At 37.8% G+C, this 18,008-nt stretch overlaps 1 protein-coding gene and 1 long non-coding RNA gene across 2 annotated transcripts in view; one reads left to right on the forward strand and one right to left on the reverse strand.

Moving 5' to 3' along the window:
- The window catches only part of LOC139129461 (transient receptor potential cation channel subfamily M member 2-like), a 202,596-nt gene that overhangs the window by 172,756 nt on the left and 11,832 nt on the right, over nt 1–18,008 (reverse strand). The gene's annotated exons all lie outside the window — the stretch shown is intronic.
- On the forward strand, nt 8,813–12,894 carry LOC139124734 (uncharacterized). Its single transcript, XR_011550012.1, has 3 exons — nt 8,813–9,026; nt 11,538–11,956; nt 12,685–12,894. It is a non-coding gene; the product is annotated as an uncharacterized lncRNA (long non-coding RNA).

Genomic DNA, 18,008 nt, shown 5'->3' on the forward strand with positions numbered 1-18,008 from the left:
TCCTAAACCGTAGCACCTACTGTCTTAGTATTTGGTGTACAGGTGCACCTAGGGGTGGAGATGTGAATTTGTTCAAATGAACATGTCAGTGCCAAAATATGCAAATGAGGGAAAAAAAGGAAAAATCCTGCAAATGGCTAAAACTCAGTAAGCATTGGTCAGATTTGGTTGAAACTTATCATATCAGATTTCTTTAGGTATTCTAAATTATGTGTGCAAAATTGGGATGAAATTTGCATGTTTGTATTTTTAGGGTATTTTTTCCATTTTTAGTCAAAAAATCTTGTTCTCTGAAATCGCTCGTCTGATTGCTATGAAACTTAATATTCATGTTCCTCAGAATGACCTCAGTCATGCTTGTACAAATTGTATTGATATTGTCATATTTGTAATTTTGGGGCAATTTTCCCAATTTTTGATAAAAAATGTTTTAATCCAAAAACTGCTGATTTGATAGCTTTGATACATGTATTTGGTATACATGTATCTAAGATTAATCTCAATATAATGTATTGAAGGTATGTTGAAACTGGCATTTTGGGGGGAGGGGGGGGGGGCAATTTTTGCTTTTTTTGGTCAAAATTTTTTTCTCCTAAAACTTCTGATCTGGTAGCTTTGATATCTAGTGTACAGGTTCCTAGGGTTTATGTTAATAAGATATATTTAAAATTAGGATGAAATCTGCAATCTTGTATTTGGGGGGCAATTTTTCTCATTTTTGGTCAAAAAATTTGTTTCTCAAAATTTACCAGTCTGATTGCTTTGATAGTTAGTAAACTGGTCCTTAGGGTTTTTGTTAATAAGATATATTGAAATTAAGTTGAAATCCGGAATTTGAATTTTTGGGGCAACTTTGCGAAACTTTCAGTTTTACTGGGATATCTTTCATTTTGTATTTTTAAGATTTTTTTGGGTAATTTTTATACCTACTGGAACTAAGAGTATATAATGTGGTGATTTAGTAAGCATTTGATATGGTAAACTGTATTTGGTGTTGAAATGCGATAAAAAAATCCTGGCAGATTTTGAAAAATTCCAAACAAATGCCAATAAAAAATTCAGCCAGAGAAGGTTTGACAAAAAGAAAAGGTGGGAGAGTGGGGAAAAAGGAATGTACAATGGATCAGATAAAAAAGATAATGTACCTCATCGATCTTCCAGACACCATCCCTTATCAAATGGTCCACCCCGATGTACATGTATATTTGTGCACAATTAACCATGCAGTGTATTTTAGTTTAAGATGTCAAGTTAGGTAAGGATTTGAAAGGAATAGTCAAGTTCACCACAATTAACTTTATCTCTTGTGTCATCATCCTTGTGTAATTGGTTAAGTTTGTAAGTTGTTCCAGATGTGGATGTACCAGCTGTTCTGGAAGAAAACAATGTTTACTTTTTCCTGTAGGGTTTCTGAGTTGATGATTGTATGTTGAAATTTCTCCATGTATCTGGTGTATGGGCAAAGTGTAAACATTGGTTACATGTTATGTATTTCAGTCTATGTCAAATATTGTAAATGAAAAATCAAGAACAGTTTACTGTGTGCTTGTAAAAGATAACATATTTGTCAATACATAAACTGCCTTGCAGATCGATTGTCTTAAATATTATCACAGAAGTAGAAAAGGATAAGAAACACAATCAAACTGCTGTAACATATTCACTCTCAGTGCCTGTATAGGCCTATACTTAACTATTTTATCATTACATTCAGCTGTTTGTTATATCTTTATCACTCTCCATGGGCCAAGGCACACTTGGGGTCAATGTCATCACTCTGTGCCAGTCTGTGTATGTCAGTCTGTCTGTATATGTATGTCCATGTTTCATACAATTGTTGACTTGTTTTGATAACTATATGGGAGCGAACAGTGATGTTGTCACTATTTTTTAAGTTTGCCAGACTTTCTTCATCGATTGCCTCAAGTTCAACTTCAGTGGATAAATTGTGTGGTATATTTGCAGATTGTGTGTATTCCTATGTTGTCCCACTGGAAGTTTGTTCTTTCATTCTGGAAGCTATCTCATTTTGTTCTACTGTGTTCAAGGTCGTGTTCGTATTGTGTTTACTAGATTGAGAGAAAGATTATGTGATCGTCAACATGTTTAGTGTTGTGCGTTTCTGTCAAAATGCAGGAATTGTTCTGTGTTTATAAGTTGTCTGTTGTAATCTTTGTATGAAGTCGGTGGTTGACGAGTTATTTTTGACGCTTCCCTATTAGTGTAGAATTTCATTCATCTTCCTTTATCTAACGGTTTGATTGGTATCTCACCGTTTTCTGATAGTTAGTAAAGGGAAAGCAACTCCACACATCGTTCATATATTAGTGATTTGCGTTTAATGTATAGTAGTGTGTATTTTTTTGTTTCACTGTCTTGTGTATAGAGCCGATTAGGCACGGAGAGACACAGCGGCTGTAATCTGCGTGTCAGTGCAGACTGTACTCCAGAGTGGAGAGACTGCGTACGACACTGCGATCCTTTTAACGCTATGTTTCGAAATTCACCCCAACACCAAATCGTCCTCACAGAGTTCATCTCATACAAGACGCAAACATTAGGAGAAGGAAAATCCAATACATTATGCGACACAATTGATCAAAAAAGACAAATTCAAACACAAGTCTCGATGGACTCCACATACAACTAAAGAACACAAATCGACAGATTTGAATTCTTACATAAAACATCAGGCCACCTGAAATCTACGCTTTAAAAGCCTGATCAAAGGCGAAACACTAAGATACATCAAAACGTGCAACACAAAATGACTTTGTTTCAAAGGTCAATACACTTTATGCAAGATTAATCGAACGTGGCTAAAACAACAGGAAATGTCCAGTCACATCGCAAGCACAGTTCGCCGCACGAATTACGCAACTAGAACACAAGCGAACAAACGAAGAAACAAAGAAAACACTAGTCTTCACAACGAAAATTATAGCAACAATATATATAAGAACACAAGCTATAAAAAGCAGCAATGTGCGAAAACTAGGAACACAGACAAGGACGAAACACTAAGCCTGAATGAAATATTTCCACAACAACCGATCATCGCATACAAAAGAAATCCAAACATTAGCGATATACTGATACAGGCCAAAGTCCACGGCATTTTTGTATTAGGAACAAGTCAATGAACGAACGAACACATGACGATCCAAACATCAATATTCTGGCTTCATTGCAAGAAGAACAGAAGATCAACAATATCGACGTGACATAAAACAAAAAAGATATACATATATCTTGGGCGACTGAGGAAGAGACCGCTCTGGTTTCGAAACGTGGGGATAAAAAAAGAGTCAAGGTTGTCAAAGACACATCTGACTACGCACACGTCTCGCCATGGCTTATTTTAAAATTAACGATTCGTTTGTAATTTTCACACTAACAGCCAAAACATTTCAGACTCTGAACACACCAAAACACAGACAAGACGAGAGGAGTGATGTGTGAAGCCTCTTTCCCTTTATTACACAGCAAACGATACGGGAGGTTATTAGAGGATAAACTATTGAGTCTCACTGCAAACAACTCACTCGTAGAAATTATTGCAAGAAAATAACGTGAACACTACCTACTCCTGTAAAACAACTTAAACACTATAGAGGCAATGAAATCCGTATACTCGAACCACACTTTGTAGAATTTCCGATCGTATAGTGTCACTCCCGGACGCGTGATGCACGAACAAAACTTTATCGTACAGTCCTGCCGACACAATAAGACGACAACTCTTTTGAATTTTTTTCACAGGTCACCAAACAAGTTCCCTATCTTGGTAACTAAAATTGTACTGCCAGTGCAGAATAAGACAAAAACAAACACTTGCGGCAGACAGAAACCAGTCAGATTGAATATGTCATTACTAATATAAGCTGAGAGAGTGTAAACACCATCAGAAAAGAATCGATCTTAGATGAACTGTGACAATGAAAGACAAACAATACCGTACATGTGTGATTGTACAGTACTCCACGATAGATATTTATTCTCTTAATCAACGGCAATCATGACTTTCTTCTTTCTTATTTTTAAACTTTACAAAATTGTGCCTTCGAGTATTGCAATGTTTATTTCTCATATGTCAATTTGAGTTAATCCAACTCTGGCCAGGTCAATGGCACCTGTGGAAGCGCGCACATAATGACGATCATGAGAGAGTATGCTGATTGTGAATTTCTGGCAACATTTTGCCAAATTGTGAAAACCTATCATAGTTAACCATCGTAAAAATGTTTTATTTTTCAAAAGTGCAAGACATATATGACATAGATGTTGCTCAAAATTGACAAATTACTGCATACAATAAACGTTTAATCTCTGAAATTTTGGGTGAAATAAGCAAATTTGGTCCAAAAAAATTCCTGTAAGTCGCATATTTTTTCATTTAAATAGAGTCTTTAATGTTCTCAGTTTTACCTCTGTGGTATTTTACTACGAGAATGTTAAAATTTAGAAAATCAAGCATGGTAACCCCATCTTTTCTTAATAGTATGATTATTCTTATATGCCAGAATCCTGATATTTTCAAAGAAGTCTCCCGGTCTTCCATATAATGTGTTGCTCTCTGGTCGATATGAAAAAAAATCAGTTGTAGAGTATGGCGACGTCTTCTTATGCGTACGCGGTATTCTGTTGCTGTCGCCTCTCACCGTGACTAGAGGCGACAGCAAGAGAATACCGCGTACGCATGAAAAGACGACGCCGCACTCTACATCTGACTTTAATCAGATTGCTCTCTGGTATGATGTTATGTACAAGTATATTTCACTCTCATGAGCGTCATTTAAACCCAAAACTCTTCTTCAACTACATCAGAGTCAGAGCTATCTCTGTCACTGCCAGTATGCAGTGACAGTGACACTTAGTAGAAGGGCAGCTGTATTAACCTTGAAAATTTTTGTCAATGTTTTTTTTTTCAGTTTATACAACTGTGTTCTTGTTCTACTCCCCACAGCATGTTTAACTGTCAAGCATTCAGCTTACCAACACAGCCTGTGTAAGCCTACTGTGCATTAGTATCAATTACAATTAAATAACTTTCAGTCTGGACTTCCATTGCATTGCATTAAAGGCTTTGTCGACAAACTAAATTATAGCATGTTCTAGGGAGCAACAGAAATATTGAAAAAAATTACATGTATCAACAGTTTCAGCTTCTGTCCCGTAATGTTTTTTACGTAAAATCTTACAGTCATGTTTAGATTTTTCCGAGATGATGAAACTCATGAAATGTGACAAAATTAATCTTGATTTCGTTAATTATTACTAACATTACAACAATTTGATGACATTAAGATATTATGCAGTTTTCATTGCATTTTACCTCGGAATTGTAAAATGTAAAAGTAAGACGAAATCCAAAACTTTTCGGGTCCACCTATAGGTAGATCAAAACTTTCGAGTCCCCCCTTCACTATCACCAAAATTTTCGAATACCTCCCCCCCGCCCCCGAATTCCTCCAGCCACCACTCACTCCTTTTCGCCCAATCACCTTAGCTATCTAAACATGTTGTTGTTGGCTGTGAAAAAAAATGAATGAGATCGGAATATCTAATCGGAAGCGTGACCTTTATGTACTGCTGACATATAGTAATTGTAAATAGGTTTAAAGTAGAAATTTTGCTGGACTGATTGTTAGAGTTTAATCACACTGCATTTTTACTGCCATAAGTGTTCCCTTATCTTGAAGAAATGTTCACGATAGTTGCAGCTATGATTTCTTTCATGAGTAGAACGTAAACATTCAAGCATACTTTCTTCAAAAAGATACATAGACATGTTTTCTTACACTTATCGACTGAGTAATCGCAAGTGAAAATTTCTTATCAACACATGATGAACTTGCAAAGGAAACACACTGATCAATTTATTGGATATAAGACGACGGTAGACATAATTCGATTTAATACTGTTCAAAACTTTTAGAATTAGCTAAAATTTTGAACAATCCTAGTCGACAGAAATATAGTTCGCAACAATATATTCAGATATAAATAGCGTGATCAACAATCGATCCCACCTTTAATAATTAGCTCGTAGAACGTTGATAATTGCATTGTTATTGTTACCGATACAGGTGGTGATAATTTTCTGTCATACGACCTATGGTGATTTCTGTCACGGTTTGTCCTTAATTCAGCTCAGACAAATTACAATCGCACTGTTATGCAATCAGAAAATCAGCTTGTATAAAGACAAAACCGATCCTACCAATTAAGTGTTTTAAATGAGACCCCATCACGATTGGCATCCTGTGTCCAAGATTGAGACACAAGATATACTACTTCCATTCATTTAAAAACTCTACTCGACTTTGTTTATTGAAGCGATAACATTTGTAATGGTATCCGACTACATCACACAAACGTATGTATGCAATATACACAGTTGGTCTTTGGGAATCAAAATCAGCTGCACTGGTTTTCATAAACCGAAAGAGACAGCGTTATGGGAAGAAAATACAAAATAAATGTTGGGTCTACGCACATTTTTTCCCGGTGGGTAATATGTAGATACAATGACAGATTGTCTGAACAAGATAGCTGAAAATGGACCAGTGTTATGCAACGTAATGTTATCTCAATCTTGAACACAGAGTGCCGATCGTAAACTCTCGTCAGCCCTCGGATGAGCTGATTTTGCCTTCCTGAGTCAACGAGTGGGCTTAATCAGTAGTTGAGGGCTGGGACCACACCTTAGAATAGGCTGACTGGCCTTACTGAAAATTACAGTTACATAACGCTTTCCGCTATCCGGTAAGATCGTATGTCATCCGGTCGGCATGATGCCGCAGGTCAGAGAACTTTGCGTTTGATAAACGTGTAGGTCAAAGCCCTTGTACGTCTTTGCAACTTGAAGTTGATCCAAGCGACATGAAGCGACATCGAGGATCGAAAGGCTCCTCGGCCAATTCGCAAATCAAAATTGACGAAGACGATCAAACGAACATTTAAAAAACGTAACAAAACCCAAAAGCATCACCATTCTATCACAATGCTAATAAACACTAAGTACTAATACACTGTAAATCGTTCCGTTGCAGGAGCTCGAAATCAATTCCTCTACATATCAGTGAAATATTGTTAATTCGTCATTACTCACCGTCATAACTGATAATTTTTGCGCCATTTTCTCTCACACCATGGGTTTGTATTTTCTCCCATCACGTCATAAAAGAGTATGAATTATCTAGATGTGTTATCAAATCGGCAAGCTTCCTTGAGTGTCCACACGATAATTCACATTTAATGTTTATCATCCGAGTCTCCCTGTCCGTAAATAGGGTGACGTATACCGTGAAATTTGCTAGTAATTGACCTCTGCGGAGAATTATTGGCTGATGATTGTCTCGGTGATCTAGAATCATCCTCCGGTTAAGAATAATCCTGCTGACGTGTACTACTACAAGCACCCATGGAGGTATAAAATACCATATGCGTCGTCGTCAGCGAGAATGTGAATCAATTAAAGTATATCGTACATCTGGATAGTTCGGTTTTAGAGCCACATGCCACTTTGCAAGAAGCCCAAACTCTCGGGTCGTTTTAAAGTCCGTCTCTTTGCTGCAAAGAAATCGTTTCCAGAAGATTCGATCTCATCAATGTTATCTGGCTCAAGTGAAACTTCCATTCATTGTTCAAGTTCAATCTGATCTCTGTCCTCGGTAGAGCACGACAAGAAAACCGTTGAACGGCGAACGAAATACATACCGATGAAAATAACAATGGTATTTTACAGCGAAGGTTTCTGGCTTGAGGGGATCCAATTTTTGTTACAGTTGTTGGCAGTGGAGACTAATTTTGTTTGGCAAGACTGTAAACCGGCTGCACCTCCCGCCAAAGCCTTGTCACTCAACCAATGTAATTGCAGATAGTACCGGTTCTCGCACCGTTGCCTGGATACCAATTCGAAGGCCGATGCTTTATCTGCTACAAAGGTTTGACCTTTGATCGACTTGGACTACCAAGAAACCGATTGGAACTAATTTGGGATAATTGGATGGTGAAGTAATGCCGATTTAACCTACAAATATAATCTCATCTGCTTTTCTTTTTAGATTACACACTTGTTTTTATGAGTAATTTGCAATATTGTAACGTTCGGCTATACGGCACCTAACACTTTTGAGAAATTGAAAAATATGAAAATCCAATTATGCCAAATTAGTTCAAATCGTGTTGAAGGCAACAATTTACGCTGCGAGGACCTTCAGCACATAGAAAAAAATAAATTTTATAAATAGAAGGGTTCAGTCTGTCAATATAAAATTTTGCTGTTGTTGATCGGCAAGCTACGAATACGCTCACTATGAAAATGTTTAGGTTGACAAAATCTCTCTAGTTCGCCAACTTCCGCCAAAGCGCTAGCCTAGATTGCTTTACGTCCGCTTGCCTCCGTACCTCCGGGAGTGGGGACGGAGGTACGGAGGCAAGCGGACGGTAAAGCAATCTAGGCTACCAAAGCGCCTTCCCTATTTTAAAATGTGTAAAGCCGTGCTTGGATTGAAATTTCTCCGTAGATCGTATATTCAAAGTTCCTCTGGTGGGATTGTATTTTGTTTTCTGAGCGAAAAGATTGAGGTTGAGATAAACACAACAGTAGCATACAACCTCAATTATCATATCTTGTGGGTTGCATAACTCTGGGCCATATATGGTGTTCCTATTCAAATCAACGTTATGAGCGCCAAAATCCGTTGGTGATGCAGCGAACGACCATAGTATAAAGACATTTGACCCTTGACTACATTTCGTCAACATCGTAACAGAATCTGCCAGTTTTCGCCCAGAAAAAGAAATATATGGGCTGCAATGAAACTCCGAACTTGAATATAGAAAACATATTTGGACAATGTGCTGTCATGCAAACGGATCATTGGAATCGCGTATTATTTCCGGTGAAAATTAACCAGTCCACGTAATCAGAACGAAGTATTTCGTCAGTACAGCAGTAATGTGGCCAAAAATATCTCAAGCAGCAGAATGTGACTCGGACCCTGCTAAAAGAGAAACAGGTAAGTTAATTTCCTTAGACATTCGTAGCTTGAAATGTACATTGACTAGAAAGAAATTTTCAGTCTTCCGTATTTATCCTATTTGAAATCTGGCCTCTTTGGAAATAATTTCTTCTATTTGCACTTGTTGTTACTTCTCAAGTGAGTTCTTCGATATCCATAGGAAAAATTCAGATTCCAAGTACTCTAGACGAGGTGTTTTTCAATCGTATAAACCCGACAAAATGCTTGTCTCAGCCTTTTCACTGTCAAATGAGATTGCAACTGTTATACTGCTCTAACGAAAATCGTCACAAGACGTCACTAAACGTGGAGTCGACGACCTTCTACATCACATTGCATAGCAATATGTTAGCCGTGAAAGAGTTCTTTTTACAAAACACTGGACTTGTATATATTTTACAGTAGATGGCTATCGTTTGTAACATAAGTAATCAACAGCATTACTCAAATCGTTTTCTGTCATAATCTCAAACAGTTTTGTAATCGCACAGGCCTAATAATGATCTCATGGACATATCGCCTACCACTTCGGACTGCCACTGACAAAGTTAGCCCCACATATTACACTTATTTCAAGACATTAGAAAAATCTAATTTGTTTCGGTAAATGCAAGTCAACAAAAATCAACACAGTGTGATATGAAGGAAATCAATTAAGGGACAGTCGAAATAAACCTTACCTCGGTTCTAGCTCAGCTCTGCGTGGCAGGGCTGTGTGTTACCGGCGTTAGGCTTACACGCTTCCCACCGCAATGGTGGGAGGCATAAGCTAGTTTCTAGCTTTGCTTGATACCCTTATTTTCGAGATATTTCTTGAGAATCTAGAAGCATGTTCAACTTCCCCGTTAAAAATCACGACATTAACGAAGCATGCATGATCCCCAAAAATAGCAGAGTCATTCAAACACTGCTGGTGAGTGCAGTGACTGCAATGCTATCAGTGACGTTCTCCGGGACGTAATCCGATGAGTGATTGCCTAATCATGGAATTTAACATGGTAAAATGTAGCCGCTGTTCGAAATGACTTTGTGACTGTGAGCGTTGATAAGCTCACATGCCAGCTAAAGTGTACTTTTCTATGGAAATAAAATTTATGCGGGATGTTGGCCTAAAATACTTTAAATTTGGTCTTCCCTTTTCTCGTAAAAGAGATGAGGTCGATAATCTATCCTCGATTCATCAAATTTTATGGTGTCTCGCGGACAGCCGATAGATATTTCATAACTTGCTAAGGAATCTTATTCATAGGCATACGATCACGGTTACGTGTGGTTCTATACACAGTGGCCGCCGTGGCATGCATAGAAAATGCATACCACGGCAGCCGCTGTGTATCGAACTACGTGTAACCATGCATACGATGCATGTGTACAACGATAGCTTCGACAGATGGCTGGCCTTGACTCGTAATACTAGTGTCAGACAAAGTCACTGGAACTGACATCGACAAACATTAAAACCATCGAAATGTAACAAAAATAACCGTATGTATCCTCTGCCCAATCTCATTAAATACAGTGTATTTGTCAAGTACTTTCTTTGATTCAACGTCTGAGAACTTCACCAATAGTTAATCACTGTCCTTTCTCCGGATTTTCTGAGACGTGTTTATAAGAATTTTGTCAAAATTGGCCAATCTGTGATCTGATTTTAGTATTAATCAATATATTTCGCATGAAAATGCAAGTTTTATTTGATTCCTGAAAGAGTTTGCTCGGCGTTGATCCCATCGTTCAAAGTTCTCTCCATATCAATCATTTATGATGTCCACCTTAAAACTTAAGAAGAACAATAACAACAACGTGAACAATAGCCACTTGCCATTCCCTCACACCCGTTCACGCATTTACATAAATAGATGGTACTTCCTTTGAGTATGCATGGCAAACAATTTTTCGTGAGTATAAAGTGATGTAAGACAATGGCAGTGATTTGTTCAATTCATTGCATGTATAGGACCGTAGTAGTAACTGCATGCCATTTGTTTGCATGATTTCATTCAAAATGAATAACTGACAGTAAAAATCAGATCAATTGGACACCCCTGTTGATTCTACAATCACAATTTCTTCGAAAAAATAACTGAAAATAGTTCTATTATAGCTCTAACTTCCGACTGATATTGCATCGGAAACTGTCCTATTTCAAACAACTCGACCGGATAAAGAGACAATCATTATGTATACTTTAAGTTCGTAAACATATTTCGATGTATTGGAAAGTGTATGCGGTCGAAAAACCAACCATACGCTTACGAAGAACCACACTCAATCTTAGACAAAAGGCAGTGTAGGCTTTATAGAATGTAATAAGAAGGTAAACTTTCTGATTGTATAAACTGACCTACCTTATTATGTTATGTATGTTCAACCATTGTGGATTGAAATGGTCTGACTCAGCCTCCGTCTTTGTCGATCGATCTACCAAACACATTTAGGACAATCAACCATAGAATTTCCATGTGATTTTCTAGTATCATACACATTGTATTATACTGTCTTTCATAGGTTTACTAAGGAAAATTGCAGTGTCCTGATGAAGTACAGATTATGGTCAGACGGGAATATTTCCTCTTGGAACCCAGAGGGTGGTTTGGAGTTATTCAAAAGGGACCAGCTGGGGGAAATCATGGTGCCATCCGGCAGTCCAGGATTTGTGAAGCCAGTATTTGACTGGAAGAAATGGAATTATTACAAAAGAGCATTGAGGAATCAAGCCAATATTTGACAACTACTCAACAATTGTCCTGGGAACAGCTTCTGATGAAATTGAAAGATCCACATGCGTACAACCAGGTGATATGCCTATATGGCGATTTGTAGTACTTCAGAAATATCAGCAAGTGGAACAAGAATCACCTGCAACAACAGATGAAGAAATGGCTGCTATGGCAGACCTGCTACAGAAAGAGAGAGTGTGTTCTGAGGTAATTTGGTTTACTGTTTATCTTAATTTTAACAAGTCATAATGTGACAGAGTACATTCAGATACTACTAATTCACCAACTTTTGAACCGTGTTTGTCCATTAAGTAATCATTACAAATCAGCCAGTTTGAATTAAACCTATCAAGTAAAATGATAATTGTAAGGTAACTCATGTTTTATGAATGTACAAATTTAATATAAATCGTCAGTGATTTTGTTTCCACTTTGTCTCATACAATTACGTGTGGTATATACACAATAAATTTTCGTCAGCAATTTTTTCAACAGAAAAGATCAAGCACCAAATTTATCAAACACACACACAGGCCTGGAACAAAATCCATCATAGCTGCTGTGCCTGTGAAAACAGTAAATGCACTAGGCCGCTTTATTTCATTTTTATACTTGCCCAGAGGAATAACGTGGTCGTGCCTCATGTCAGTTTGACTTCCCATAGTGACTCAAATATACTTAACAGAGTTCTCCAAAAGTGATAAGGGCACAAGTGCCATGATGTCAGTTTTTGTAGACTTTTGATCTGATTCAATCTCAAAGTAAAGCAGCCAGTAACCTAGCGAAGACATCACAGTCACAACCCCTCCCCCTCATTAACATTAATGATAATTGCTAATATTCAGATATATTTATTATTATTCTGCCTTAATTGGCACTCATTAAACGGCAAGCATTTGGTAAGCTATCTAAGCAAGGATTTTTTTTATTCACAGGGAAATACACAAGGAAATACAAAATAAAAAGACAACAGACAAGGGTTTCCAACTGAACATCGATGTCATGGTTGCAGCATTTGTCAAAAGGAAGCTAGTTGTTTGGAAGGTTCAGGTTCTTCAGGGAGCAGATATCACATATACGCCATATATTGGTCAACTGCATGGAATATGGAAACAACATGGAGATGTGTGTACTTTGCCTATTGTACATGTCATTTCCACATTTCACTTTACAAAAAGTGGTAGAATACCATCGTATGCGGAAGAAGAAATAACATGAACAATATCTCACTGACATGTCAACGCTGATTAACCTTAGGAGATCATTATCTGATGTGTCTATTATATTATTATGTAATATGCTGTTCAAAACTGCTAACATCGTAATAAATTTTGCAAAGTTCTGGTGGCGTTCAGAATGAATTGTTTAAGTACTTCAACACATGTCGCCAAATATTTCTGATATAATACACATACCAAAGTCCCTTTCAAGTGCCTTGACAAGTAAGAAGGGAATTACTCAACCAATATCATGACCTCACGTAATGAATAAGGGTGACCTCTTCCTTCCGATCGCATCATTTTTGGACGTACCAGCGTATGATATCGCGAACGAGACAATACGGTACGTCTACTACAAACACTGGAAAACGGATGCATGTCTTCTTATAGCATTTGCTGGAAGATACACCTCGGGTAAGAGGCTGAGTTGTGATGAAATTAAAGAGATGTTCAAAGATGCAAACAATCGATTTTGTGTTCTCCATATTATATGACTTGTTTCGTCAAATAATCTCTTTTCAAAAGCCTTTCATTTGCTGTTGTTAAATTCAGCCAGACCCTATTCCAGTATTTTAGGCAAGAATTTCATTTGACAGACTATTTCAAATGAAATAAGTTAATTACATTGGTTACATGAGTTGTACGTCGTTTTTTAAGATTTTAATGTTGTTGAATATATTATATCTACTTAAGATGTGTAATTGTACTTAGAACGTGAATATTTGTTTTATTGATAAAAAAGAGGAGTCCCTTCATTTCATATAGATGGCGATACAAATCTTGGTAGTTGTGTTTTTACAGGCAAAGATCATCTTTGTTCAGACATTTTTATAGTCTCAAGTCAAAATTGATTCTGATCACCAGAATGGTTGAGCCTCAGATCTCTATGAGTATTGCCATGAAGATAGTAGCTTTAATTTTATAGCATTAAATCTAATGAGTATAATTAATTTACCTTGAATGTTAAAGTCGCTCTTCAATGTTCAAGACTTAATGTTCAAGCCTCCGACCCACCAGAGTGGACTGTACTTACTTTAATGTAAAACTACATATCGCAATACATACATACACTTGAATGTTCAAGCTAACTCACTGAGTGGACTGTACTTACTTGAGTTTTAAAGCCATACATCAGATTCGCTTGAATGTTCAAGCCAACTCAGAGAGCGGACTGTATACTTGAATTTCAAAGCCACATATCATGACACATGCATTCGCTTGAATGTTCAAGCCAGTCATCCCCATGTGTATGGAGACTGAATACTTGTCAGTGAATATTCAAACCTCTAACCTCATAGAATGAAATATAATTGCCCGATTTTGCAAGTCACAAATATAAATGTGTGCAACTGCTTTCCGCACACAACAGTTTTGATCAATACACTTCAAATACATCGTCTGTTTAAAACTTAGCCAAAACAATGAAAAGGCTCAATTTCGACTGGAAAGGCTCAAATTAAAATGGAAACAGTTATGTACTCCTTCCTCCCCTTTCCAATACATCTTATAAACTGCCGATATGAAAGTTACTGCAGCTGATCTCATACATTACTTTTTTGAAAGTAAGTCTAGTCAAATTAGATTTATACGCAATAAAGTGATGACGCAATACCGCCGAGCAAGGACATACTTCATAATCAGCCTATTCTGTCTCAGTGAAGAGGATGACAACATTTGTACGTGTCAGCGTCGAGGGCGCCACGCATAGGAAAATAGTCATATACACCTGTACCTTCCAATAAGAAACTTGTCAGGCTCTAAAATCTCGTCCCTGGCGATGTCACACTTATTCAAGTCGACTGCCAAATCCATTTCGCTTCATAAGACAAAGCTTTGGGCAGACAAAGTAACAAGTATTTACTTTAAGGAGCAATATGTAAATGTATGTATGTACATGTTTGTGTGTGTTTGTGTGTATTTTTGTGTGACGTAATCTTCTTCAAATTTGTTGTTACTGTGGTCACAAAGGCTTTTTGATACACAATTACTTAAAGAGTCTATGCCATGGCCCAAACAATATTTAAAAAAGTTTTCACCGGGGGTAGTTTTGTCACAATATGCATCGTATCGATGTGAAATGTGAAAATACGCGAAATTTTCTACTTCTGCAGGACGCCTGCAGGCACCTGGCTATGCTGGGCTGGTTGAGCCTCTGAAGCCAGTTGAGGAATTTGCATACTGTTGACCAGGGACGAATGACGTCAATTGTCCTAATTGACATGCATGATATGGACCTCAAACATAGCAGTACTTCTGAAGGCTGATTCACAAATAAAGCTAAAATCAATACAGTCCGAAAGACGCAATGCTCAGGACAAGCATAAGATGGACTGTGGGACAAGTAACACAGTACCCTCAACCAGCATCATAATAAAGTATAAGCACTCATAACCATGAATGTGAGTAACAGTGAATCTTCAGCATTCTCGCGAGCAAGACCATGCTTTCCTCCCCGCGGACCTACGCTAAAATCTTACGGGTAGTGTCAAGCTGTTGCCGTAAAGAGAGAGACGCGTGGTTTATGACGATGATGATCTTAAGACTCGACGGGAAGTTGTTCCGAGGATTTTGTTGCGAGTAGTTATATTGTACATCACGAATTAAACATTAGTTGTACAGAAAAATGACAGACTATCAACTAACACAAAGAAAAATTAAATCAATTTAGAATTTATCATGTTAATCAACAAAAAACAACCCACTACCTGTTCTGACCGCTACTTTCATGTTCAGACCACACGGATTTAAACCTCGATTTGAACATTTAATAATTTTATGATATTTCCTATTTTGTGCAACATCGTTCACAACTGACTAAATCTCACATCGAAGAGACTATAGTGTTACACTTCGACCTAACAATGCGTCTCGCTTGTACGTACGCCCATACATGGTAGAGCATAGCACAAGTGACGACATGATTGTGACACAACTGAGCAACGCGACAACAATATCGTGGTGAACATATGCAGTGTTGGTGATGCCGTGCTTTTAATAAGGAGATAACGTAAAATGCCTTCGCTCAAAACTCTATTGCCTGCCTAGAAACCATTTCTAGTCCGAAAAAAGCTGAATGAAAACAACGTTTTCAACAGCAGATTCTCTTTTTCGTGTTCACGCAGCCTGGAAATGTTACTCGGTTGATCTTCGGCATTGTTCGGCACTGGTCGGTTACCTATATATAAGCTTACAGACAGCTATACTAATACTCATCGTTCAGTCACGATGCCGCTTGAAACGATTGACGGTTAGTTTCCATTGGTTGCGCGCTCGTCAGGCATTGCGTGATTGTCAATTCGGAAGATATATAAACTCACAAAAGGTCTGAAAAACTGAGGCCAATATATTGAGTAGCCATACGAATCTATTTTACTGGTGATCCCGCGTCGAACAGCGTAATTGTCGGTACCACGGTCCCTCTAGAGGGACCGTGCTTTGCCCAAACCTCTATTTTACTTCAGCCTATATCTCATTCGCACCTCTATCTACTGCCGTCGTGTCACTCGCTCAAGCCAGGCAAGCTTTGAAAGTGCGAACATAGACTGTGCCCTATGCTCAATCCAATGCGATATTACATGGTTTAGTTCAACGACTCTGATTTTATGTATAAAAATACAATGGCCGAGGTCAAAAACTCAAGTTGAATGGAGTTACAGTTTTGTAAGATATGAAATACGTTAAGGGGCTGGCTAAAAAAAATATCGGTAAAAATTAAATGATATCGGCCCGGTACTCTAAAATCTTCTGGGGAGAATATTTTCAGGTATTTCGTCCAGAAACAAAATAAAGAAGCAGTTGACTATATATATGTCGAGGTTAATTTCATCAAATTACACAAACTTGGTGAAATCTGAAAGCTTAGGTCTCAAACATCGCTAATGTACAATCGCCCGTAGGACTGTGAATCCCCCTACGATCTTCCCACGTTTTCAGCGTTCATTCATAGACCCTCGAGAAAAGTTTTTCTCAAGGATCTATGGTTCATTTGGCAAAATTGTAAATCTTCCGATTAGTCTTGAGTTGTTGCATCTGGCTGAGCGGAAACTTAACAGTAGTGAGGGTTTAGCATTTATGAGGTGACAACTCAAACTCGACAGTTGAGAAATAGTACCTGATGAGGTAGTTCAGCGGTATGGTCATTGTGTAAACAGAATGCCTCGCAATTGACAGTTATTTTCAAGGAGAGCTTAAGAGGTGTGAAATACTTAGATAATACTTCGTGTTAACTTCGGAAAGGCGAAAAAAGTCGCCCGCCTTGGCTTTACGGGACACACTCACCTGCAACTTTCACTGGTTTACAACTATCTACAGCAAGCAGCTCTCAATGTCCGGCATGGGTAGCAGTTATCTCAAAGGAGTAGAGACTGTTTTAAAAGTTTTGGGCATTGCATCGACACATCAAAATACATTTATCAAAGCTTGTTATTGATTCCGTTTGTGTTTTGGGTCATTACAAAAAGTAATTGACTTACCTGGTATCGTTAACACGGCTCTTAGGATGGCTTCGTCAATAGTGTTCAAATTGGCATCGTCCATTTGAAATACGGTTATCTTAAAGGAAATGTGCAAGAATTACACGTTTTTAGTTCAAGTAAACCACATATACCTGCAACATTGATGGAACCGGTATTTTCATGATACGTTAGAGTAAAAGCCAGCATTTTGGAATGCTCCGATTTAATTTTAACATTTCGTAGTGGATTGCTCAAAATAAGTTAACATTTGCAATTGTTATTTTTACGTTGTCTGTGTCATATCCTTATTGTTCATATGACCACAGCATTTGTCACTATGCGAGGTATTTAATAGCACATAATCAACGATAGGGGATAGGGACTCTGAGCAAGCCAGTCGAGACAGACAACAAATAAACCATATGGTCTACGCATACGTTGCTGTTAAAGGAAATTCCTAAACCGTAACTAAAGCACTGTCCAATTATTTGTATAAGGAGATTGCGCTTTAAGGATCAAGCCACTAAACATCGATGTCGCTAAATATTAATAGCTTTTCAAAACAGTAACATCGACACTTCAAGT

This window comes from Ptychodera flava, chromosome 3, assembly GCF_041260155.1.
Source record: "Ptychodera flava strain L36383 chromosome 3, AS_Pfla_20210202, whole genome shotgun sequence".
Taxonomy (NCBI): domain Eukaryota; kingdom Metazoa; phylum Hemichordata; class Enteropneusta; family Ptychoderidae; genus Ptychodera; species Ptychodera flava.